The sequence below is a fragment of the Phacochoerus africanus genome, chromosome 5 (genome assembly GCF_016906955.1).
Source record: "Phacochoerus africanus isolate WHEZ1 chromosome 5, ROS_Pafr_v1, whole genome shotgun sequence".
Classification (NCBI taxonomy): domain Eukaryota; kingdom Metazoa; phylum Chordata; class Mammalia; order Artiodactyla; family Suidae; genus Phacochoerus; species Phacochoerus africanus.
This window is the reverse complement of record NC_062548.1, coordinates 12,735,078-12,762,286: the sequence shown is the minus strand read 5'-3', so window position 1 is coordinate 12,762,286 and position 27,209 is coordinate 12,735,078. Positions and strand designations below refer to the sequence as shown.

The 27,209-nt window shown below is 47.7% G+C and overlaps 1 protein-coding gene across 6 annotated transcripts in view; it reads right to left on the bottom strand.

The window, feature by feature from the left end:
- The window catches only part of GTF2I (general transcription factor IIi), a 109,889-nt gene extending 107,576 nt beyond the window's left edge, over nucleotides 1–2,313 (bottom strand). For all 6 annotated transcript variants that reach the window (XM_047779899.1, XM_047779902.1, XM_047779900.1 and 3 more), the window contains exon 1: nucleotides 2,187–2,313. The gene's annotated coding sequence lies outside the window, so the exon portion shown is untranslated. The remainder of the gene's footprint in view (nucleotides 1–2,186) is intronic.
- Between the last annotated feature and the right edge of the window lie 24,896 nt (nucleotides 2,314–27,209).

Here is a 27,209-nt window from a genome sequence, read left to right as displayed (position 1 = left end):
ACAACTGCCTGTGCCATGAATAAAATGAATGAATGAGAGTGAAAAAAGGCCAAAATTATTTAATTTCTAATTGTATTCGTACTTAAATCCATGGCTCTTTTTCAAACTGGAGACATTAAACTTTAATTTTGTAACCACAGCTAACAAAAATTCTTAACTCTGGATCAGTTTTCCAAGCAATCCACAGTAAGCAATCCAAATTACTTTTGGTTAAGATCTAGTTTTAAAGTAATGAAAAACAAGCACCTAGAATAAACTTCCCTCACTTAATTTCATACCACAGAGAATAGTTCTCAAAGTCCTTGGAGCAGAAGCAGCTGCAGCAGCACCTGGGAACTGGTTAGAAAAGCAAAGTATTCCACTCCATCCCAGGCCTCCAAAATCAGAAGGTCCGGGGTGGGGCCCAGCAACGCTGTTTTAACAAGCCCTCCAGGGGAGGCTGAAGTTTGCTTGGGTTTTGAGAACCACTGGTTTAAGGGTTAACAGTCAGAATGCCTAAATTCAAACCTTGGAGTAATGGTTTACTTGCTGGGTAACCAAGAGGTCACTAGGCTTATTCCTCACCTACAGAATGGAGTTACAGCGTTATGACTATCAAATAGGAAAAACATACTTTCTTAAGAGCGATGTCAGGCACATAACTCAATCGTTTGCCATCGCTAACATAAGCAAAGCACTCTGGCGATGGCAGACTGGAAGGGGGAGAAGGACAAAGGCGGAAAAGGCTTAATTAATCCCGACCCCTCCAGGATTGTGTGACTAGATCAGCACGTGCACACAAGCAGAACCAAACACAATCCAAGAGGAAATAAAGAGGCCCGCCCAAGGGAGGCAAACAAGTTGACTGTAAGAAGCAACGAATTGTGACCCAACATTAAGAGAGGCTTTAAAGAAGTGATTGCATATAAGCAAGAAAGACATCCACAGCCTCAAGAGAAGAAAAACTCATTCCATCCTACAGGTGTGCGCTAAGATTCCCAAGAGGCAGGCGAAACTAAAGTGCAAGGCAGTAGAAATGCAGCGGATGGAAAACAGACAAAGCAAAAATATTCAGTAGGAAGTAAAATCGGCCAAGCCAAATCCTAGCGCTGGGCGCGGGGGCGGGCAGAGGACCTACACGACCCGGCCTCCCCAGGGCACCGCAAAGCACACTCTCATTTGCAAACTAACTTCCCCTTTCCTGAACACACCGAGACTACTTTTAGGTACAGTGGCCCATCAAGCCATTGTCTGCAGCAAAGTTGAATGCCTGGAGGTGAAAAGTCTGCCCCGAGCCCCGCATTCCGAAGAGTGAGCACTAACTCCAACTGGACCCAACAACGGAACACTTTCAGATTCAAATTAGCCCAAAACTGTAAAGTTAAAAAGAAAAAAAAAAAAACCTCGACTCTTAAAAGACAAAAACTGAATAAGCACAAGTGGAGGAGGAGGAAGGGGAAAGAGGGCAGTGTTTTGTCTTCCCCTGAACCCCCGTCTGGGCGCTGGCCAAACCCAGATGGCTTATTTTCATGGCCTGCAGGCTGAGGTTTTCCTTCCGGTCATTGTGTTTATTTCCCCCAAAGAGCAGGCCCCGCGGGGCAGGCGCGCCGGCCGGGCCGGGACAAAGCCCACTCCCGGCTCCACCTGGGCGCGGGCAGGGCAGCGGCGGGGAGGGGCGGCGGCAGGGAGCAGCGGCGTTCCACGGCCCGCCCGCCGGCCGCAGTTACCAGGCAGCGCGGCACCGCCCCCCACCGCCCGCCGGCCAATCCGGCGCGTCTGCTGCCCAGGCGCACGAGCCCCGGAGACACCAGGCCGAGCGCGACCCCACGGCTCGGGCCTGGCACCGCGCGCGCACCCGCACCGCTTGAGCCGGCCAATCAGGGGCCGGGCATGCGCAGCCCGCAGGCTCGCTCGCGCGCGGGCCTCACGCGTGAGGACCCCCCCCCACGCCGACCCGGCGCGCGCGCCCCTCCCCCACGCGCCCAGGCGCGCGCGTGCAACTGTCGTCCCCCGCGACCGCGTCTGCTCCTGCCCCACCCCCAACGCCGACGGGTTGGGGGTGGGGGGGGCCAGTGGCCCCAACACCGGCGCCGGCAGTGCCCAGACCCCTGTCCGTGCAGGCCCTGGAGGGGGCGAGTCTCAAATAAAGGCTCTGCTCGCGATGGCAACCAGGGCGGGGAACTGGGGATGAGGCGACAGGGACTCACCCGAGTGCAGCCGCCTCCAGGCAGCGCCGGGGTCAGGGGTGCCGAAGGGAAGCGAGCGTGGGCCGCGCGCAAACTGCGACCGCAGCGGAGCAGCCTCGGGCTGAGACGGGCTAGCGAGCGGGCAGGAGGTGAGAGGGCGAGGGGCCCAAGCGTCTCGGTCGAGCTCCTGTCACCGCCGCATGGCCGCCCGGGCAGGGCCTCGCTCAGCTCCTAGATCCGCTCACAGGGAACTGAGGGAGAGGCCGGGGTAACCGCGGCAGACGGACGGCCACGGTTAGAGAGCGCGTGCGGGGAAGCGGGGGGGCGATCGGTGGCCCCTTTTCTCTGCTCTCCCAGCTCCTCTCTCACCCTCCTCCTCCTCTTTTTTTTTTTTTTTTTTTTTTGTTCCTCGAAGGCGCGCTGCGCGTGCGCACCCGCAGTGCCGCCCAGCGGGAGTTGTAGTCCCTGATTCGTCCCCACCAACGCGATGGCGGGAGCGCTGGACTACGAATCCCAGGAAGCCTCGCGCCGGCGAGCCCGGAGCCGGAGGACGCGGCGAGCGCGGCGCCCGGCCCTCTCGGGCAAGGACTGTCAATGGAGGCGCGGGTGGTGGGAGCGAGAACATGGCTGCACCTGGGGCCTGCGCGGCCGCCCGAGTGGGGGAGGGGAGCTGGGGCGCAGGGGTGAAAATCCAGGCCGCGGGGAGCTTCATCCTGTTTGCTGACGCGCTCCAGCCGGCCTCAGCCACCGTACAAGGCTCGCACTCACTCTTGCCCCCGAGATTCCCTGCAAATTGAGAGGTCGGAACACTGCAAAGGCCGGGGCTCCCCAGGCCGGCATGCCTCCTCCCAGGCTCAGCCAAGGGACTTCTCCGCCCTGCACCACCTTCCAGGACACAAAGAACTGTTAGTTTTGAAAGCTTGCCTCAAAAGGGGCTATTGCCCCAACTTTGGACGGGCGAGGGAAGAGCACCCTTCTGTTTTTGTTTACCCCACCCTTAGGCTTTGCTCACTTTTTCTTAACCTTTAGAAGGGAAGTTAAGGAGGAAAAGCCAAGGAGGGGAGCAGAAAACGTGATTTGCAGCCCGTTGTGTTCTGTCAACCGCTAAGCCGTCCCCTCCCCCCGGTAATTTTTTGCATCTCAACTTTGATTAGCTCGTGAATTTCGAAAATGGTGAGACGCTACTGTACGCTCAAGTTAGAAGTTTTTAAAACTCGGGCCCAGAGATTTTAGATGTTTCTTTAAAGCACAAAATCGAGTGATTTTGCGATGTTTTTTTCCCACCGGCGATCTGGGCCACGCCGGCCATCATCCCCCTCCCCCTCCTCCTCGGTAGGTGGCGACCACGGCGCTTTCTCTAGCCTTTGTCGCTCGCGAGAAAACTTTCCGAGCTGCTAGTCTTTTGATGTAGGTCCAAAACCTTTCCTTTGAACTTGGGTTCGCGGATTGGCGTTCCCCGTCTTCTTCCGTAGACCGCACCCTTTCCTCATCTAGAAGTTCCACGGTGGGTTTCTTTAAAATAGATGGAGAATTTAAAGATCTCTCCGAAGCAATCTGATGACAGAAGACTCGCGTACGTTTTTTCCGATTTCCCCTGCAGTCTTCTACGGTCATGTCGTTTCTTCCCTAATTTGATTATGACTCTCCTTTGTCAAGTCTCTCCACAGCGTCAATCCAGTTTTTCATAAGAGCAGTTTTCTTTTTGCACTCATATTTCATTATCATTTAGGAATATTCGCTTAAATTCTGTCTTCTCATTACCAAGCACAACTGACACATTAGGAACAAACGTTAACTCTTGAGAAGCCTACAACTTAGCTGGTAAGATCAGCCATCCTACCAGCTGCAAACATTCAGGTGCTGTGAACACTAGTGAGTATGTTTTATGGAGGAACTGGAGTCTTGACCCGTTTCTTGGGAAGACTGGGGAGGTTGGGATGCACTGGCCGTGAAGGAGTCACAGAATTGCGTTGGAAGGATACTGGAAAGTGAAGGCAAAAGTTCACTAAGGGTTACCCTGGTCGTCATCAAAACCTTAACTTAGGAGATAGTCCCTTCCTTTTTTATGAATTCGGCAGGTCGGTATGAAATTCTGCTGCTGCTTCATGAACAACTGCAGCCTCCTCAAGTTTGAAGCACTTCCTAAAATGTATCACATCCTAAAGCTGTTCCTAAAACTTGAGCTGGCTTGGAACTGCTTCCAGACAGAAAGCTGGCCCTTTGGGGACAATGAACAGGGCGTGGAGCAGTGAATGGTGTAGGAACACAGCATGTGGAGGCCAAGCTTTTTTCTCCGCATAAGGTTGTTTGACAGGTGTAACCCTCAAATTCTTGTCTTACAATCATAAAATATGCATTTTCCGTTTTCCCTGAGGCCTGGCTCACCACCTTAGTTGTTATTGGTACCCTTGTGGCCATTCATTAGCCAACTTCTCCCTCACCTCATTGGTACAGATGCTGTGTTGATTGTGAGCCTGAGTTCCAATCCATTTTGGATACCAACTCAGCACAAGCAGTTATTTTTCCAGCACAGGATCAAACTGCTGTATTTTGGGTTGAGCAACAAATGAAAGAAAAACAAAAATTACTGATTTGTACTTTGGGACAATTCCATCCTCCTTTGTTTAAATCACACTGGACTTAAATTTGTTCAGAATCACATGCAACACAAGATGAGTACCAAGATTGGGAATTCAGCTCTTAGCTCATGCCCACTTAGAACATAAGTGCACAAAGGCCAACAGCTGGCAGAATCTTGCATGTTATTCAAGTATTTCTCTCTTTTTAATGTTTAGCCCAGTAACCTAGTGGATGCAGTCCTGCACATGATGTCTGAATAACATGACACTCCAGCCTACTGCAGCGTCAGTATACAGTAGTCCCTCCTTATCTATGAGGGATACAACCAAGTCCCCCGGCAGCTGCCTGAAACCAAAGAAAGCACTATACCCTCCATATAATATAATATGCATACATACCTATGATAAAATGTAATTTATACATTAGGCAAAGTAAGAGAGGAATGACAGAAAATGTATTAACTCTTGGAGTTCCCAGGGCTCAGCAGTTAACAAACCCGACCAGTATCCATGAAGACGAGGGTTCGATCCCTGGCCTTGCTCAGTGGGTTAAGGATCCAGCGTCGTAAGCTGTGGTGTAGGTCGCAGACGCGGCTTGGATCTGGTGTTGCTGTGGCTGTGGTGTAGGCCGGCAGCTATTACCCCGATTCAACCCCTAGCCCGAGGACCTCCGTATGCCTCGGATACAGCTTTATAAAGACGAAAGACAAAATATATATATATATATATATATGTATATATGTATATAACTCTATACTGCAATAAAAGTTATGTGAATATGATCTCTCTCTTTCTCAAAATATCTTATTGTACCATACTCACCCTTCTGGTGATGATGTGAGGTGCCAGGTAGCACCAGAGTTCTATGCCCTGGTACCTCCTTTGCACTTTTAGGCATGTAGTTTCTATTGGACATCTTCCAGAAGAGCCCAGTTTCATCACAACTGACGGCTTGCTTCGGACAGTATCCTTTCTCTGTCAACTTCAACTCTGCTGGAAATGTGGGAGCAGCTTCTTCTTTGGCAGGCGCAGTCTTTCCAGTCATTTTTATATTTTTCATTCCAAACCTATTCCTGAATCTGTGTAACCAGCCCTTACTCGCAGTAAATGGCTTGATGTCACTGGCTTCCAGGCATCCCTTGCTGAAATCTTCGTACAGGCTCAGTGCTTTCTGGCGCAACACATTGCTGTCGATGGGAACACCTTTTCTGTTCATATCCTCCACCCACAAATTTAATGCCTCTTCCATCTTAACCATGCACTTATCACGCACTGTGGCGGTAACTTTTGCGGTTTGAGGCGCCACAGCAAAACTTGCACGAATCTCTTTCTCCTTCTTCACAATTTCACGGATAGAGGATTCGTTCTTACCATAGATCTTAGCAACCTCAGCATAAGATTTTTTTTCTGTTCTTACTAAGTCAAGAACTTTCACTTTTTCAATTAAAGGAAGCACTTTACGGCTTCTCTTAGGTATCTTGGAACTGCCAGCATCACTATGCCTTTGCTTTGGGGCCATTGTTAAGTAAAATACGGTTACTTGAGCGCAAGATACCACAGCAGTCAATCTGATAACCCAGACAGCTGCTAAGTGACTATGGGCAGGATACACCGGACAAAGGGATGATTCACCACCTGGGCAGGACGGAGCGGGTGGGTGTGAAATGTAAAACTTATGAATTGTTTATTTCTGGAATTTTCCATTTGCATTCGGCCCTCCTTATCCGCGGGTTCTGCCTCTGCATCTGCGGATTCAACAAACCGTGGATGGAAAATATTCCAAAACAAACAAAAAAATTCCAGAAACTTTCAATATGCAAACCCTAAATTTGCTGGCAGGGCGCCCAGCAACCATTTACATAGCATTTACATTGTATTTACAACTATTTCCATAGCATTTACATTGTATTAGGTGTTATCATCTAGAGATGATTCAAAGTATGAGGGAGGCTGTGTGTAGGTTGTATGCATATACTGTACCATTTTACATAAGAGACTTGAGCATCTGCAGATTTTGGCATCTAGGGGATGAAAGGGGAAGGTTCTGGAGCCAATCCCCCCAAAGGACGGCTGTAATATTTTCCAACTGCCAGTAACTGAAACCGTGGAAAGTGAAACCACAGATAAGGGGGGGCTATTGTGGTGTGGGAGACAAAAGCCAACCAGAGGGGCCTCAGCCAGGCCAGAGATGGATCTAAACCAAGTGTGATCTCGTCTGCCAACTTAAATGCATCTTTACACAGTCTCTGAGCACATATAGCCTTGTTGACTGCTTTTTTTTTTTTCTTTTTATGGCTGCACCAGCAGTTTGCGGGCTGCGGGTCATATCAGAGCTGCAGCTGTAGCCTACACAAGAGTCACAGCAATGCCAGATCTGAGCTGCATCTGCGACTTATGCTGCAGCTGGTGGCCACTCGGGGTCCTTAACCCACTTGATGAGGCTAAGGATCTAACCTGTATCCTCACAGACACTCTGTCAGGTTCTCAACCTGCTGAGGCACAATGGGAACTCCTTAATTGCTTTTAAAAAGCCAATGATATGGCAATGTTTGGATGTCTTCACCAGTCCTGAAAAACTGGATTTTTTTGGGGGGGGGCACTCCCATGGCATGCAGAGGTTCCTGGGCCAGGGATCAAACCCATGCCATAGCAGCGACCTGGACCATAGCAGTGACAATGAAAGATCCTTAACCTTAGAGCCACCAGGGAACTCCTAGCCTTTGATTTTTACTTTAAAAAAAACTTGGGGAGAGTTCCCGTCGTGGCGCAGTGGTTAACAAATCTGACTAGGAACCATGAGATTGCGGGTTCGGTCCCTGCCCCTTGCTCAGTGGGTTAAGGATCTGGCGTTGCCATGAGCTGTGGTGTAGGTCGCAGACATGGCTCGGATCCCACGTTGCTATGGATCCGGCGTAGGCTGGCAGCTACAGCTCCGATTCGACCCCTAGCCTGGGAACCTCCACATACCATGGGAACAACCCAAGAAATGGCAAAAAGACCAAAAAAAAAAAAATTGGGGGCCACGCTCACAGCATATGGAAGTTCCTGGGCCAGGGATCAAACCCGTGCCACAGTTGCATCCTGTGCCACAGCTGCTGCATGTCAGATCCTGGCCCACTGTGCCATAGGGGAACTTCCTAGTCTTTTTTACATCTTTAGCTTCTGCTCAGGTATCTGACCTCTCGGAGATAATTCCAAGGATACTTCTTTTTTTTTTGACTGCACTAATAGCATGTGCAAGTTCCCAGGCCAGGGATCAAACCCCAGCCACAGCAGCAACCTGAACCAGTGCAATGACAATACCTGATCCTTAACCCACTGTGCCACAAGGGAACTCCCAAAAGGTGCTTTTTATCATTTATTTTTTTATGTTCAGTTGATTTATTTTGTTTTTTTAACTGCTTATAAAACACTGTTTTTGAATAGTTTTTTTTATTTGGACAATTTGAATATTTCAAATCCTGGATAAATTACCTCTTACAGAAATCTTCCAAAAGAGGGAAAAAATCCTAAATCCAAGTCATAATTTTTTCGTAATAATAATGTAAATGTGATCTAAATATATCTTCTAACTCTTGCTATGCCTTTTGTACAAACATCTGACCTATGCAGTAAATCCATTTTTTTTTTGTTTTTTGTTTTTTGTTTTTTGTTTTTGGTCTTTTTGCCATTTCTTGGGCTGTTCCCACGGTATGTGGAGGTTCCCAGGCTAGGGGTCGAATCGGAGCTGTAGCTGCCAGCCTACGCCGGATCCATAGCAACGTGGGATCCGAGCCATGTCTGCGACCTACACCACGGCTCATGGCAACGCCGGATCCTTAACCCACTGAGCAAGGGCAGGGATCGAACCCGCAATCTCATGGTTCCTAGTCAGATTCGTTAACCACTGCGCCACAACGGGAACTCCTTTTTTTTTTTTCATTTTTGAAAGCTGTATTGAAGTCTGGTTGATTTCTGGTTGATTTACAATGTGGTGATAATCTCTGCCATACAGCAGAGAGATTCAGTTATACAGGTACAACACCCAATCTTTTTCAGGTTCTTTTCCCATGCAGACGATCACAGAATACTGGATAGAGTTCTCTCCGCTATACAGCAAGTCCCCATTGGCCAATCATTCCATATACCACTGTGTGCATATGCCAATCCCAAACCCCCGGTCCATCCCTCCCCCAGTAAATCTAAACATCATGTAGCACTAATTGAAATAAACAGTTTTATTTTTTGGTTTAAAAGGATTTAGATGAATGTTATCTTCTATTTAGTATTATGTTAATATTGCTGTAATTGTTGTGTAACTTCATTTTAAAAATGTAAAATCTCCATAGTATTTTCTCTTGCCTCCCTCAGGGATTTGGGGGAATCAGGTGATATGTAAATGAAAATACTTTATAAACTCTTGGTTAATTATTATATAAATATCATGGTATAATTCAGCATTCAAAATTATCTTGAGATATAAACAAAATGTCCATGTTTCTCTTCTTTCTTTTTTTTGGCCTCACCCATGGCATGTGGAAGTTCCTGGGCCAGGGATTGAACCTTTGCCACAGCAGCCACCCAAATGAATTCCCAAGTTTCTTCTACAATTAAAGAATTTTTTGGAGTTCCCATCGTGGCTCAGTGGTTAACGAATCCCACTAGAAACCATGAGGGTGCGGGTTCGATCCTGGCCTTGCTCAGTGGGTTAAGGATCTGGGGTTGCTGTGAGCGGTGGTGTAGGTTGGAGACGAGGTTCTGATCCCCAGTTGCTATGGCTGTGGTGTAGGCAGGCGGCTGCAGCTCTGATTTGACCCCTAGCCTGGGAACCTCCATATGCCATGGTTGTGGCCCTAAAAAGACCAAAAAAAAAAAAATTTAAACTCTTTTTATTCTAAGAATCAAGACAATGGAGTTCCCTTGTAGTGCAGCAGATTAAGGATCCAATGTGGGTTCCATCCCTGGCCAGGGGAACTTCCACATGCCGTGGGTGAGGCCAAAAAAAAGAAAGAAGAAAATATATTTATAGATACTAAAACAACATGGGATAAAAGCAGATTTGTTATCACATCTGACTGATCAGGTGATACATCTAATAAAATAACTAGTATCATCAGCGGCACATCCTTTTGGAATGTATTTCTGCCAAGAATATTATAGAATACTCAGAAACCTTGGAGTGAAAATTGAATCAAGGAAAGTTATTTCCCAATAAAATATACAACCAATAGCCTTGCAACACATCTTTCATAAAATCAAGAAAAGGAAAATCTAAAAGAAAAGAAACAAAAAAAAGAAAATCTAGATTTATTTTTTTTGCCACACTTGTGGCATATGAAAGTCCCCAGGCCAGGGATCAAACCCGGGTGTCGCACAGAAAAAAAGCCACATCACAGCAGCAACCTGAGCCACTGCAGTGAAAATGCCAAATTCTTAATCCACTGCGCCACAAGGGAACTCCAGAAAATCTAGATTTAATGCTGAAAACAAATAGCCCTCTTTTTCTCTTTTCGTTTCCAATATCAGCTTCACATCCAGGTGCTTGATTCTTATCTTTGCATTTACCAAGCAGCATTTAACCCTCTCCTGGACTTCGTGGTTATTACAATTAAGATAAATACATTGAGACAGTTTTCATCTAAAAATTAAGGAATTTTTCCTTTTTTTGTCTTTCTCTCATTTTAGGGCTGCACCGCGGCACATGGATGTTCCCAGGCTAGGGGTCCAATCAGAGCTGTAGTCACCGGCCTACGCCACAGCCACAGCCACGTCAGATCCAAGCCGCATCTGCGACCTACACCACAGCTCACAGCAATGCTGTATCCTTAACCCACTGAGCGAGGCCCGGGATCGAACCTGCGTCCTCCTGGATGCCAGTCAGGTTTGTTAACTGCTGAGCCCCGGCGAGAACTTCAAAAAAAATAAAGGGAATTTTTGAATGAGGATGGGGGAGGGGGAGAAGCCGAAAGTAATGATGCTGCTCAAATGTGACGTTAGCCTATCATCAGCGCGTCAGGTGCTATTTTCCACTGTTTTCCCAGCAGTGGGAAGCAATGCTAGTCATCCTCTCTCTTTCTGGGAATCTAAGGAGAGGGGTCGGCCAGGCTCTGGCTCGTCCTAGGGGCCTCGACTTCACTCATTCCAGCAAACTGTGCGGTCCAATCCCAAATGAACTCAGATCGACCCCAAAGCGAGCAACAGGAAAAAAAGCTGCACACCTATTAAATCCAGAGAGGTTAAGTTACTTGGCCAATGATACACAGATGGCAAAATCCAGACTCTAATCCAAATAGGCCTGTATCCAAATCTGAATTTTTGGGGGGCGGGGGTAGTAAGTCTGAATTCTTTTTATTTTTCTTTTGCTTTCTTTGTATTTTATTTTTTTAGGGCTGCACCTGTGGCATATTCTGGTTCCTGGCCTAGAGAACCTAGTCACGTCAACACTAGATCCGAGCCGAGTCTGAGACCTACACTGCAGCTTTGGGCGATGACAGATCCTTAAAGCAACTAAGTGAGGGCCGGGATCACAAAGCCACAGCAGGGGAGTTCCCTTCGTGGCGCAGTGGTTAACGAATCCGACTAGGAACCATGAGGTTTCGGGTTCGGTCCCTGCCCTTGCTCAGTGGGTTGACGATCCGGCGTTGCTGTGAGCTGTGGTGTAGGCTGCAGACGCTGCTCAGATCCTGCGTTGCTGTGGCTCTGGCGTAGGCCGGTGGCTGCAGCTCCGATTCAACCCCTAGCCTGGGAACCTCCACATGCCATGGAAGCGGCCCAAAGAAATAGCAAAAAGACAAAAAAAAAACAACAAAGCCACAGCAGGGACAACATTGGATCCTTAACCCACTGTACCACCAGGGAATTCCTCTGCGAATTCTTGGTAGCAAAGAATTAGCATATAAAAGGATGGTGCACCCTCCCTTGTCCATCAGGCCCTATTCACAGTAGCCAAGATGTGGAAACAACCTAAATGTATTAATTGACAGATAAGTGGATAGAGAAAATGTGATCCCTATGTATCCATATGTATGGAATGGAATAGCATTCAACCTTGTGTGTGTGTGTGTGTGTGTGTGTGTGTCTTTTTAAGGCTGCACCTGCGGCACGTGGAAGTTCCCAGGCTAGGGGTAGAATCGGAGCTGTAGCTGCTGGCCTGCACCACAGCCACAGCAACACAGGATCCAAACGGTATCTGTGACCTATACCACAGCTCACAGCAACGCCAGATCCTTAACTCAGGGATCGAACCTGCATCCTCATGGATGCTAGTCGGATTTGTTTCCACTGAGCCATGGCGGGAACTCCACATTCAGCATTTAAGAAGAAAGAAATTCTGAAATATGCATCGACATGGATGCACCTTGAAGACATTATTGTAAGTGAAATAAGCCAGTCACAGAAAAAAACAGATACTGCATGATGTGCGGGATTTAAAATAGCCAGACTCATAGAATCAAAGAGTGGACTGGTGGTTGTCAGGAGCTGGGGAAAAGGGAAAATGGGAGTTATTAATCAACAGTTATTAATCAATGAGTTAATCTCATTAACTCCTCAATTAATGAGGAGTTCCCTTGTTAAGGAACTGGGTTAAGGATCCAGTGTTTTCACTGCAGCAGCTTGGGTCGCTGTTGTGGCTCTGGTTCAGTCCCTGGCACAGGAACTTCCACGTGCCATAGGTTCAGCCAAAAATTTTTTAAAAAACAGGCATACGAGGAGGTCCCATCGTGGCTCAGTGGTTAATGAATCCGACTAGGCACCACGAGGTTGCGGGTTTGATCCCTGGCCTTGCTCAGTGGGTTAAGGATCTGGTGTTGCTGTGAGCTGTGGTGTGGGTTGCAGACGTGGCTCAGATCCCGAGTTGCTGTGGCTCTGGTGTAGGCCTGTGGCTACAGCTCCAATTCGACCCCTAGCCTGGGAACCTCCGTATTCCACAGGAGCGGCCCTAGAAAAGACAAAAAAAGGCACACCCACACACCCACACACACACAAAACAGGCATACAAAAAGTTTCTAGAAATCTGCTGTACAATGTTGTACCTATTGCACCTAACTAATGTATACTTAAAAAAATTTTAAGAGCAAAGATCTCATGTCAGATGTTCTTACCACAATAAAAATTTTAAATGGCTTTTTAAATGTTTTTTTAAAAACATTTAAAAAAAACACCTAAAATTTTGGTACACATCGGGAGTTTGTCCTCCAGAAATGCTGTACCACTATACATACACAGTATGAAAATGCCCGTTTGTTCCACAACTGCCCAAGTTCAGTGGAAAGTAATTTTTTTAGGGGTTCTAAAGTGCCTACACCACAGCCACAGCAACGCCAGATCCGAGCCACATCTGTGACCTACACAGATGGATCAATGCTGGATCTTCAACCTACTGAGCGAGGCCAGGGATCGAACCTGCAACCTCATGGTTCCTAGGTGGATTCGTTTCTGCTTCGTCACAACAGGAACTCCCTGAAATTTCATCTTTACATGGTCCAAGTTATCCATTTTTTCCTCCATATCTTTGGTATTATAAGTCAAAAGTAAGAAAAGCTTCCCCTACCCCCTCTCCCACACACACAGAGCCATGTATGTGTAAATACACACACATATACTCTCCCCAGAGCAAGATTTCTCCATTTCTCTGTGTGTCTCTTTCATCTTCTCCCTCCTTTGCTCGGTCTGTCTGGGACTTTCATTGCAACGTCCAGGTGGGCCGGCTCACCTGGAGGCATCCTTTCCAGTGCCTTCAGGGTCTCCTGCCAGGAGGTGGTTTTCCAGACCAGACAAAGTCTTCCCTTCCCATCTGCAGCCTCTAGCAATCGCGCCGGTTCTGAGCATTCCAGGAAATCTCAGAAGCAGATGGCCAAGGATCATTTCTCAGAGTACCCTGGGATGTACCCTGGGCCAGGGTTCAAAGCTGCACCAAAGCTTGGGTCCTGGGTAAAGAGGTGGGAGAAAGGGCCAAGGACCCCACTGAATCCTGCCCCATCTCTCCGGCAGGTGCCAACCAGCAGGGAAATCCCCACCTAGGCAGGGATTTCCCGCGCCATATAATTTGCAGACAGAACATAAACAGCTTAGAACAAAACCCCTTTTCCATCAGACACTTCTGTTTCTCATTATCAACTGCGGATGAATGCGTAGGTAGTCTGGTTTTACAGTTCAGTCTGCTGCCAGCCTGCCCCGTATGGGTTAGCCTCCTCTATCCTCATCTGAGTCCTGTTGAGCCACAGAGCATCCTTACCTAAAGAGTGAAAAAGTTCTCCCTTCAATGTGCCCTTTCCATCTTTGTAAGTAGTTAAAAAGAAAGCTTCAATTTGGTATGGATTTTTTTTTTTAATTTTTATAACAGCCACAACTGCAGCATATGGAAGTTCTCTGGCTAGGGGTCAAATTGGAGTCACAGCCATGGCAACGCTGGATCGCAGCCAAATCTGAGACCTACTCCGAACCTTTGGGCAATGCTGGCTCACCCACTGAGTGAGGCCTGGGATCGAACCCATATCCTCATGGATACTAGACGGGTTCTTTTTTTTTTTTTTTTTGTCTTTTGTCTTTTTAGGGCCGCACCCGCAGCATACGGAGGTTCCCAGGCTAGGGGTGGAACTGGAGCTGCAGCTGCCAGCCTATGCCACAGCCACAGCAATGCTGGGGGTGAGCTGCATCTGCGACCTACACCACTGCTCACAGCAACTCGGATCCTTAACCCACTGAATCAGGCCAGGGATCAAACCCGAATCCTCATGGATACTAGTCGGGTCTTTAACCCACTGCTGAGCCACAATGGAACTCCTTCTTTTTGTTTTATTGTAGTAAAATATATATAACATAAAATTAACCATTTCAAGTGTGGAATTCAATGGTATTACATAAATTCATAAGATTGTATAACCATCACTACTATCTCCAGAAGTTACACCCAAAAAACTGTATCCATTAAGCAACTAACCCCTCACTCTGCTCTCTCTCCCTGCTCCTGGTAACCTCTATTCTACTTTCCATCTCTTTGAATTTGCCTATTCTAGATACTTGATGAAAGTGGAATCGTACAACATTTGTCCTTTTGTGATTGCTTATTTCATTTAGCATGTTTTCAAGATTACATGCTCTTCTATGTATCAGAAATTCATTCCTTTTTACGGCTGAATGATATTCCACTGTATGGATATACTCCGTCTGCTTTATCTATTCATCAGTTGGGTCATTTCCACCTATTGTGAATAATGCTGCTGTGAATATTCATGTACAGTATCTGAGTCCCTGTTTTCATTTCCTTGATTTAAAAAAAATCTTTTTTTGTCTTTTTAGGGCCCCACCTGTGGCAAATGGAAGTTCCCAGGCTATGGGTCAAATGAGAGCTGTAGCTGCCAGCCTGCACCACAGCCACAGCAACACCAGATCCAAGCCACGTCTGTGATCTACACCACCACTCACAGCAACGAGGATCCTTAACCCACTGATCAAGGCCAGGGATTGAACTTTCGTCCTCATAGATGCTAGTCAGATTCGTTACCGCTGAGCCACGATGGGAACTCCTAAGTTTTTTTATTACAGTTGATTTATAAGGTTTCATTTCATTTCATTTCTTTTCTTTTCTTTTTTCTCTTTTTAGGGCCCCACCTGTGGCATACGGAGGTTCCCAGGCTAGGGGTCGAATTGGAGCTTCAGCTGCCAGTCTACACCACAGCCACAGCAACGCCGGATCCTTATCCCACTGAGCGAGGCCAGGGATCGAACCCATATCCTCATGAATCCTAGTCAGGTTCATTAACTGCTGAGCCATGAAGGGAACTCCTCTTTTCTTTAATTTATTTTTTATTTTTTTGGTTTTTAGCACCACACTCACAGCATATGGAGGTTCCCAGGCTAGGGGTCGAATCAGAGCTACCGCTACCAGCCTACACCAGAGCCACAGCAACGCCAGATCCAAGCCGTGTCTGCGACCTACACCACAGCTCATGGCAACGTTGGATCCTCAACTCATTGACTGAGGCCAGGAATCGAACCCAAAACCTCAGGGTTCCTAATTGGATTCGTTTCCACTGAGCCACGACAGGCTCTGGCGTAGGCTGGCAGCTACAGCTCCAATTGGACCCCTAGCCTGGGAAACTCATTTACCTACCATTTACCTACCTCATTTTCCAGTGCTTTTATTATCATAGTTAAGAAACTGCTGCTAAATCCCAGGTCATGAAGATAGTTCCCTGTCTTTTCTTGGAAGAGTTTTATAGTTTTAGCTCTTTTAAATTTAGATCTGACTAATGACATTCCTCACAGAACTAGAACGAAATACTTTAAAATTTCCATGGAAACACGAAAGAGCTCAAATAGCCAAAGAAATCTTGAAAAAGAAAAAATGAAACTGGAGAAATGAGGCTCCCTGAATTCAGACCATGCTACAAAGCTACAGCAATCAAGCAGTATGGTACTGGCACCAAAAGAGAGATTTAGACCAGCAGAACTGGATAGAAAGCCTAGAAATAAAGCCAAGCACCTATGGTCAACTAATCTATGACAAAGGAGGCAAAAACATACAATGGAGGAAAGACAGTGTCTACAATAAGTGGTGTGGGGAAAACTGGACAGCCCCATGTCAAAGAATGAAATTAGAACATTCTCTAACCCCAGACACAAAAATAAACTCAAAATGGATTAAGGATCTAAATGTATGCCCAGATACTATAAAACTCCTAGAGGAAAACGTGGGCAGAACACTCTTTGACAAAATTGCAGCAATATCTTTTTTGACCCACCTCCTAGAATAATGAAAATAAACACAAAAATAAACAAACAGGACCTACTTGAATTTAAAAGCTTTTGCACAGCAAAGGAAATCATCAAAAAACAAACAAACAAACAAAAAAAACCATAATGACAATCCACAGAATAGGAGAAAATCTTCGCAAACCGACGAGGAAATATTCTGCAAAGCAGTCAAATATCTCATGCAGCTTTATATTAAAAAATAATAATAATACAGGGGAATTCCTGCTGCGGTACGGCGGAAACGAATCCAACTAGGAACCATGAGGTTGTAGGTTTGTCACTGCTGCATCAGCTCAGGCTGCTGTTGGGGTATGGGTTCCGTCTCTGGCCCAGGCACTTCACATGCCATGGACACGGCCAAAAAAAAAAAAAAAAATCTACAAACAATAAATGGTGGAGGAGTTCCCATTGTGGCACAGCGGAAACGAATCCCACTAGGAACCATGAGGATACAGGTTCAGTCCCTGGCCTCGTTCAGTGGGTTAAGGATCCGGCGTTGCTGTGAGCTGTGGTGTAGATGGCAGTTTCGGCTCGGATCCGACGTTGCTGTGGTTGTGGCTGTGGTGTAGGCTGACGGCTGTAGCTCTGAATAGACCCCTAGCCTGGGAACCTCCATATGCTGTGGGTGCGGCCCTAAAAAGACAAAAGCAAAAAACAAAAACAAAAACAAAAACAAAAAAAAAAGTGAATAAATGCAGGGGTGGAGAAAAGGGAACCCTCCTGTACTGTTGGTGGGAATGTAAATTCGTGCAACCACTAGGGAGGACAGTACGGAGTTTGCTCCAAAAACTAAGGCTAAAACTACCCTGTGATCCAGCAATCTCACTCCTGGACATATATCCAGAGGACACCATAATTTGAAAAGATACATGCACCTCTATGTGCATTGCAGCACTATTTGCAATAGACAATACATGGAAGCAACCTCAATGTCCTTCTACAGAGGCCCGGGGAAAGAAGATGTGCTACATATCCACACAATGGAATTTTTGGGGGGGGCCACACGTGTGGCATGCAGAAGGTCTCAGGCCAGGGATCGAACCTGCGCCATAGCAGCGACCCAAGCTGCTACAGTGACAACAGCAGTTCCTTAACCTGCTTCACCACAGGAAAACTCCTGGAAGGGCATTTCCAATGAGCATCATTGGTGTTGGAATAGAGCTAGCTCCTTAGTTTAAAGAAGTGGCTGGTTTGGGGTCTCTGGGACCTAAAAATGTCCCTGCAACTCATTCCCTGGCCAACATGGCATTCCTTTTTTTTTTTTTTTTTTTGGTCTTTTCTAGGGCTGCTTCCATGGCATGTGGAGGTTCCCAGGCTAGGGGTCGAATCGGAGCTGTAGCTGCCGGCCTACACCACAGCCACAGCAACATGGGATCCAAGCTGCATCTGTGACCTACACCACAGCCACAGCAACGCCAGATTGTCATCCCACTGAGCAAGGCCAGGGATCGAACCCGCAACCTCATGGTTCCTAGTCAGATTCATTAACCACTGAGCCACGGCGGGAACTCCCAAAATGGCATTCTTGTGTATGTTCACCTAGTCACATTTAGCACCTAAATATGGTTTGTTTGTTTTTTTTCTTTCTATGGCTGCTCCTGTGGCATGTGGAAGTTCCCAGGCTAGGGGTCCAATTGGAGCTGCAGCTGCCAGCCTGTGCCACAGCCACAGCAACACTAGATCCGAGCCGCACTGCTGCAATGCCAGATCCTTAACCCACTGAGCAAGGCCAGGGATTGAACCTGCATCCTCACAGAGACACTATCAGGTTCTTAACCTTCTGAGCCACAACAGGAACTCCTAAATATTTTTTTACTGAACCACAAAACAAGAACTCAAAAAGTGTGAAGCAGGAAATGAAAAATGGGGAAAATTTTATTTCCATATATCATGTACTTTTTAAGGTATTTCTTTATTAAACAAAAATGTAAGAACAAATTGAAACAGTGAAAACAAGAAAAAAGGAACAGTGGTATTGGGCAAAGTCCTAAGAAATCAGTTTGGACAGATACAGGTAATCTTACAGATTACTCTAGGACGATGTTCCCAAATGTTGACGAAATTAAATGAAACCATTCATTCACTGAAGTCAAATTAAAAACTGAAAGCATATTTTGTGTTATTGTCATTCCTTCTCGGTTTCCAAAAGACAAAGGGCATTTGGATGAGAATTCCTCATTTTATCTGGAAAAAGTGCTAAAAAATTTTTTTGTCATTTTAGGGCTGCACGCATGGCATATGGAGGTTCCAAGAGTAGGGGTGGAATCAGAGCTGCAGCCACTGGCCTACAGCAATGCAGGATCTGACCCGCGACTGCGACCTACACCACAGCTCACGGCAGTGCCGAATCCTTAACCCACTGAGCAAGGCCAGGGATCAAACCTGCAACTTCATGGTTCCTAGTCAGATTCATTAACCACTGAGCCACGATGGGAACTCCAAGAAATGCCTAAAATTTGATTTTAACACATTCCCCCCCCCCCTTTTTGGCTTCTCCTGAGGCATGTGGAAGTTCCTGGGCTAGGGATGCAATCTGAGCCACTGGCTTAGGCCACAGGGCCAGGGATCGAACCAGTCATGACACAGACTCAAGCTGGATCATTAACGTACTGCGTGAAAGCAGGAAATCCTTTCTCTTTCTCTTTCTTTTCGGCCATGCCTGGGGCATGTGGACGTTCCTAGGCCAGGGATGGAACCTGCACCACAGCGATGACAGCACCAGATCCTTAATGTGCTACACCACCAGGGAACTCCCACATAGATTTAATTCTCCTAAAAACATAAAGTAAAATATAAGTACTAATTTCTAAATTGCCTTGTTCTGGGTGGGACCATGAAGGTCAAACCTTTAGCACACTTTTATCTGTCTCAGCAACGAATTGGAAAGGAGGAGAAAACAACTCACCATCGGCCCCAAAGAAAACGTTTTAACTTTGCTTTGAAGTAAAGTGGAATGACCTCTGAGCTATTTCCTGACATACTGGGGACAAACATAGGAAATGAAAGATTTTTTTTTTTGTCTTTTTGTTGTTGTTATTGTTGTTGTTGCTATTTCTTGGGCTGCTCCCACGGCATATGGAGGTTCCCAGGCTAGGGGTTGAATCGGAGCCGTAGCCACTGGCCTACGCCAGAGCCACAGCAACGCAGGATCCGAGTCACGTCTGCAACCTACACCACAGCTCACGGCAACGCAGGATCCTTAACCCAATGAGCAAGGGCAGGGACCAAACCGGCAACCTCATGGTTCCTAATCAGATTCGTTAACCACTGCGCCACGACGGGAACTCCGAAAGATTTTTTTTTAGAAATCTGACGAGGAAAGTCCACTGTCTCGAAATCAAGTTTCAGCAAAATGAAATGGAGAAAACAGATTCACACCAAAGAGCTGGACATTCACTACCTTTCAGCGCTGCTCAAGGCACCAGCGGAACCATTATGTTTATCAAGTGACAAGGACAGTTTTGTCTGGCCCCTTCCATGTGTAGCAGCCACCTGCTCGGAGCGCAAATCCTAGCGAAAATGCACGAAGTGCTGGCATAAACCTAGTTCACAAAACCAACGAGCGTTTTCATGATGAAAGATAAAACACAGCTATCACTGTAAACCCACCAAAGAACCAGAAATCCGTTGCCCAGACGAAGCCCTTAGAATCCTCGCTGGCTGCCTGGGAGAGGGGGTGTGCAAATATTACATGGGTTAGGTCCCTCCAGTGGAAGGTGGGGGCACAAAGTGGAAACGGGGCACTTGCTGCACATGCTGGTACAGAAGCAAAGAGGAGGAAAGGCAGCTTGTATTTGTTCATTCATGTTTCCATCCAGTATTTGTTTTCACTCCTTGTGCACTTTCCTCCTCTTTGAGCTTCATTCCTTGACCCACTGTCTGAGTCCAGGATAGTACCTCACACACACAGTAGGCATTTGGTGTTTGTTGACTGACTGAGTGAAGGTAAAAAGCATAGGCTTCGAAGCCTTAAACTTAACTCTGCCACATCCTGCCTCTGAGATCTTTAGCATCATTGCCTAAATTCTCTGAGCTGCATTTTCCTCATCTGCATGCTGGGCAGAATAACATCTATTTCTTTCTTTTCTTTCTTTCTTTCTTTCTTTGTTTTTAGGGTCACACCAGTGGCATAAGGAGGTTCCCAGGCTAGGGGTCAAATCGGAGCTGTTGCTGCTGGCCTACGCCACAGCCACAGCAACGTCAGATCCAAGCCATGTCTGCGACCTACACCACAGCTCATGGCAACACTGGATCCTTAATCCACTGAGTGAGGCCAGGGATCAAACCCAAAACCACATGATTTCTAGTCGGATTCGTTTCCACTGAGCCACGACGGGAACTCCATTTTTATTATTTATATTTTGGCCACACCCATGGCATATGGAAGTTCCAGGCCAGGGATTAAATCCTAGCTGCAGTTGTGACCTACTCCACAGCTGCAACAATACCAGATCTTTAAACCACTGCACCAGGCCAGGGATAGAACCCATAGAGCTGCAGAGACAGTGCTGGATCCTTAACCTGTTGCACCTTAAAGGGAACTCCTTGGTCTATTTTTTTTTTTTTTTTTTTTTTTTTTTTGCTTTTTAGGGCCACACTCACGGCATATGGAGGTTCCCAGGCTAGGGGCCGAACTGGAGCTACAGCTGCCGGCCTACACCACAGCCATAGCAACGCCAGATCCTTAACCCGCTGAATGAGGCCAGGGATTGAACCTGAGTCCTCATGGATGCTAGTTGGGTTCGTTAACCACTGAGCCACTGTGGGAACTCCCTCTTTCTTTCTTTCTTTCTTTCTTTTTTTTTTTTTTTTTGTCCACACCCAGACAGGTGGAGATTCCTGGGCCAGAGATTGAACCTGTCCCACCACGTCGACCCAAGCAGCCACTTGGATCCTTAACCCACTGCACCGCAGGGGAACTCTCAATATGGCGCTATCCTTGGTCTCAGGGAATCTAGAGACTTGTGGGAAGACAGTGCGGTAAACAGGTTAACACACAGTGTGACAAGTGCTCTGTCACGAGAGCCCAGAGAAGGTGGGGATGGGGCCCTTGCGTCAGGCTTTGAAGGATGCATGGAACTTTCTAGCAAAGAAGATGGAGAGTGAGGGGTCTCGAAGGCATAAATAAAAGCATGGCAAAAGTGCACAAGTGTCAACGTGCCCAACTCACAGAGGCGGCAGCAAATGGTGCTGGCTGGGGCTCAGGGCCAGGAGCTGACCAGGCTGCACAGAGACTCCGATTACAATCGGCTTTCTGTACCACCTAAGACGTCTGGGCTGGACACGTTGGTCAGGATGCCTGTCATTCCAGCTTCCAATTCCAAGTGCAAGTGTGCCACCCACTCAGGGTAGCTAGACGACGCGGCTTTAAACAAACAACAAAACCTTCATTCAAGTATTTTTTTTATGCAGAATCAAATGATGCCTTTTCATGTGTCTCGTTAAATGAGTTTTGACAAGTGTGTTTACCCAAGGAACCCCCTGCCACCATCGAGATAGAACACATTTCCATCACTCTAAAAAGTTCCCTGCTGGGAGTTCCCTGATGGCCAAGCGGTTAAGGCTTCAGCATTGTTACCACTGTGGCTCGGGTTTGATCCCTGGCCGGAGAACTGCCCTGGGCCCCAAGCATGGCTGAAAAAAAAAAAGTTCTCTCCTGTTGCGTGAATTAATTTCCTTCCCCCAACTCCAGGCCAAAGCAGATATGCTCTCTGTCCCTGGTTTGCCTGTTAGAGAATTTCCTAAAAATGGGCGCATCCAGTCTGTAGTTTCTGGGTCAGGCTTATTTCCCTCACTCAGCCTAATATTTTGGAGATTAATTCATGTTACTGCATGTGTTAGTAATCCGGTCCTCTTTAACGCTGGGGACTAGTCCTTTGCATGGATGTGCCGCCAACTGTTCACCCACGACGGACGTCTGGGTTGTCTGCCGTTTGGGGGTCTCACGGACGAAGCTACCACGGACATTCTCACGTTCGTCTGTCTTTGCGTGGACATGTTTTCATTTTTCTTGGATGAGCGGCTGGAAGTGGAGTTGTTGGGTGTGAAGGTAAATGCGCCTTTAACTTTTAAGAAACTGGACTGCCCATTGTGGCTCAGTGGGTTATGAACGCCACTAGTATCCATGGGGCTTGGGGTTTGATCCCTGTACCTCTTCCAGTGGGTTAAGGATCCCACGTTGCTGTGGCTGTGGCGTAGGCCGGCAGCTGCAGATCCCATTTGACCCTTAGCCCGGGAACCTCCATGTGCTGCAGGTATGGCCCTGGAAAAAAAAAAAAAGGAAAATAAAATTTTTTAAAAAAGAAACTTTTAAGAAACTGCAGAAGAATTTGAGGGAGAAGCGAAGAAAAAGGGGTGGGGGGTGGAGAGAGAGCAGGAGAGAGGAGCTGCCCTCAGGCCGGTGGGGGAATAAAGATGAGAAAGCAGCCAAGGGGTATTTGGGAGGGGGAGGGGCACGGGCAGGGGAGCCCCTCATCCCTCATCCGCGCCCACATCTGTGTCCTGCCCACCTCCCTGGCCGCGCAGGCATCCTGAGAAGCCCCATCTCCTCCCAAGGCCTAAACCACGTGGAATATTACGTGGGACCTGAGGAGCCCCCATGAAAGAGCCAGCACAGGTGCAGCCAGGAGTCCCCAGAAGCCTGAGGCCGCGTGCTGGGTGGGGGCCCAGGCAGCCTGGACCCCTGGGAGCAGGCCTTGGTGGGCAGGCGGGGTGGGATGCCCTGGGGTGCGGGGAGGAGGGCTGAGTGGAGAGGCGGAGCGTGGCCGGTCTTCCCAAGGCCCTGGGCTCGAGGATGGAGGCCCAGAGGCTCCAGGAGGCACCTCGGCAGTGAGCTCATCTGTCAGGCCCCGGGAGTGCTCCAGGCAGCAAAACTATCCAGAGAAATCGCAGGGCGGCAAAGGGAGAGGGGATGAATAATGGTCCAGAGCCCTCAGGGAGGGCCTCTCTGCACCCACAGTCCTAGCGCTCCATCTTGACACCCTGCAAAGTCCACAGGCCAAGCAGGGCACCCGGGACTCTGGCATTGAGGAACCACCCTGTCTGCTGGGCTCTGCGAAATAACCGCCCCCAGCCACCCCATTGCCAACAGAGCGGAGGGCAACGCCTTCCATGCCTGAGCGAAGCTTCCAGAACGTTTGGTAAAGGAAGAACACAGTGGTTTCGGCGGGAAGACAGAAGTGTTCATAATGGGCTTCCTGTTACCGTCCTCAGGCTGCCTGCTGCCGGCTTTCTTCTGGATCCCATCTGCCTTGACCCTGGGCCAAGTTGGCCGGGGAGGTGCAGATAACAGGGGGAGGGCCTCCAAGTCAAACCTGCAGAACCAGATGAGGCTCTTGCGAAATTCCCAGGCTAGAGCTCTGAGTCCCAAGGCCTCTTCTCACACCTGGCCCTGCTGTTCCTCTTACAATTGGTTTGTCATCCACTTTGAGCTCCAGGTTGTCCTAAGCATCCTCCCTGCAGGTCCATTCTTGTGTAACTCGGAAGACTTTGACCCGTCCCAGCTGCCGCAAGCACACCTTTCTTTTCTGCTCACTCAGGTGAAACACCTGGGGTGGCAACTTTGTACACCGGGCCCTCGGGGCGGGGGGGGGGGGGGGGGGCCTGCAGGTGGACTTTGTCCCAAGCTCGGTGCTCAAGGAAGCGTGCGTTTTACATCCTTACTCATACCGTTCAGTTTTTCAGATCTTGGCTTTCGGGCTGTGAATTTGATGTACGGCTAAAAACATTTGCTCACGCAAAAAGACACATGCTGTGGGATTCCACTTGTATGCAGTAGTGTCACCACCTACTTAGAGACAAAATGTAAGGGTGGTTGCCAGGGGCTGAGAGGTGGGGGAACAGAGGAAATGTTGAATGGGTACAGAGTTTCAGTTTTGCTAGATGAAAACAGTTCTGGGTGCACAGAAGAGAGTTAACGCAACTGAACTGTACATTGAAAAATGGTTACCATGGTAGGTTTCAGGTTATGTGCATTCCACCACAATGAAAAAACAACTTGCTTGGCCTACAGAACATCATGAATATTTTATGGCTTTGTAAGACCCAAGAGTGGATGGCTTTACATGTAAGGATAGTTGTCAAATAGAAGCACTAGGCAGACAGAGCGCTGCGGGGGCGGGGGGGGGGGGGCGGGGAGCAAAACAGGTGAAGGGGTGAAGAGGCCCAGCTCTCCAGCCCTAAAACAAATAAGCCACAGGGAGGTGATACGCAGCATAAGGAACAGGGTCAATAATATTTTTTGCGTATGTGTCTTGTTAGGGCCACACCCGCAGCATATAGAGGTGCCCAGGCTAGGGGTCCCATCGGAGCTAGAGCTGCTGGCCTACACCACAGCCACAGCAGCACCAGATCTGAGCCGCATCGTCAACCTGCACCACAGCTCACGGCAACCCCGGATCCTTAACCCACTGAGTGAGGCCAGGGATCAACCCATGACCTCAGGGATACCAGTCGGATTTGTTACTGCTGAGCCACGATGGGAACTCCTTTTGTCTTTTTTGGTAATATTTTAATAGCTTTGTTTGGGGACAGGTGGTTACTAGAGTTCTTGTGGTGATCGTGATTTGCATGACATATGCAAATGTCAGATCACTATGTAGTACACCGGAAACTAACACAATAGTGTCCATTAATGATAAGTCAATAGGAAGAACAAGAAAGAAGAAGTTAGGATGGGCCATGGATGTGGTTCGAATGATGTAACGAAGACACCTACAGCGATGCACTATGGCCACATCCCAGCGGATGGGTGGCCCCTTAGAGAAATGCCTGGACCCCGGCAGCCTGAATTTTGCTTTTGGCCAAAAGTTGCTGCCCTACCTTGGGATCCAAGGCTGCAAGACAGAGTTTATTTTAAAGAGAGGAACTTCTGCCCACATTTATTTTCTACCGAGACATGTCAGGACCACGTTTTACAAGAAGGGCCTTGTTTCATTTGCTATTATTTCTGGAGAGGAAAGTTATATGAAATTATGTTGGTTTTATTACAGAATAGTTTTTTTTCTTAATTTAAGACTTTGAGAAATTACGCGTAATTTCCTACATCAAACGTATGCATGATGTAGGATCTCAGTTCCCAGACCAGGGACTGAATCTGAGCTGAAGTGCTGAAAGTGCCAAATCCTAACCACTAGACCACCAGGGAACTCCCTGGAGCATTCGTATTTGAAGACTCTTTATTCATGAATGCCTCTGGCTTAAAAGTAACCCCAAACGGCTAATATTATTATTAGAGCGGCCTAATAAACTTGATCACAAGTACTTAAAATTAGTAGAAAAAAACCAAAAATGTCTAAATTTAAGCATCATTTTAAAGGAAGAGACGGAGAATGGATGAAGGTGTTGAAATAATGTATCAGGGTAGTCATCGAGTGCCTTTGGTGGTTTGGACATTAATTTCAGAAGTATCCCTATAATTACATTAAATTAAAGATCTCTGAAATTATAGGCCACAGATCCACTTTCGGTGGTGAATAAGTCTATAAAGATGCGAGTTAAAATGCTGCTCTAGGACCAGAATGAAAGGATGTCCATTTAACTCAGTGAGGTCAGGCCGCCTGTAGCCCCCAAGGGATCTGTTAGGTTGAATTTGAAGCAGCTGTTTAACAGATTCATTTAAGCAAAAGCTTCGGTTTCTTGGCTGGCAGGGTCCTCCACCAGGAGACCATGTGACCACGCAGGGTAAAGCCAGTTCCTTCATGGACATTCAGGCGGTTAGGAAGTGGCTGCTTCAGGCCACACCCCACCCCGGAAAGATTGAGACAATTGTCCTGAGCTGGAGAGAGAGCTCCCTGGTGACTCTGATGTGCAGCCAGGGACAAAATCCAGCCGAGAATTGACTGACAATAGGGTGACGACTTTTTTTTTTTTCCCTGTACTTTTTAGGGCCACTCCTGGGGCATATGGAGGTTCCCAGGCTAGGGGTCAAATCAGAGCTGCAGCTGCCGGCCTACACCACAGCCACAGCAATGCAGGATCCAGATCCGAGCCGCATCACCAGATCCTTAACCCCCTGAGCGAGGCCAGGGATCAGACCCTCATTCTCTCATAGATGCTAGTCGGGTTCTTAACCTGATGATCCGCAGCAGGAACTCCAAGAGGATGACTTGGATTTTACTTCCATTGGCTGTCCCACCGTATAGGAGACCAGCAAAGAAAAAAAAGCTGGTGGGTAAAAATATTTTGGTGACCTGATAAATGTCTGCTCTAACTCCAGCTAGGGCACATGAGAGCTTTTTTAAAAGTGTTTTCAGGAGTTTCAGCATGGCTCAGTGGTTAACGAATCCGACTAGGAACCATGAGGTTGTGGGTTGGATCCCTGGCCCCTCTCAGTGGGTTAAGGATCCGGCGTTGCCATGAGCTGTGGTGTAGGTCGCAGATGCGGCTCGGATCCCGCGTTGCTGTGGCTGTGGTGTAGGCCGGTGGCTACAGCTCCGATTGGACCCCTAGCCTGGGAACCTTCTATGCCTCGGGTGTGGCCCTAAAAAAGCAAAAAGACAGAAAAAAAAAGGGGGGGGAGTTTCAAGGTTGTTCTCTGCTTTGCACCCTTTAATCCTGGGAATAGGTATTGCTTGTCATTATGTTTATGGTTAAAAAAAAAACCCAACTGGTTTGGAGAGATCAGGTGAAGGCCCAGCTGGCAAGAGGAGGAGCCAGGGCTGACTGGCCTAATCCATCTGCCTCTTTGTTCTGAGGCTGAAGCAATTCTCTTCTGTAAGAGCACATCCAG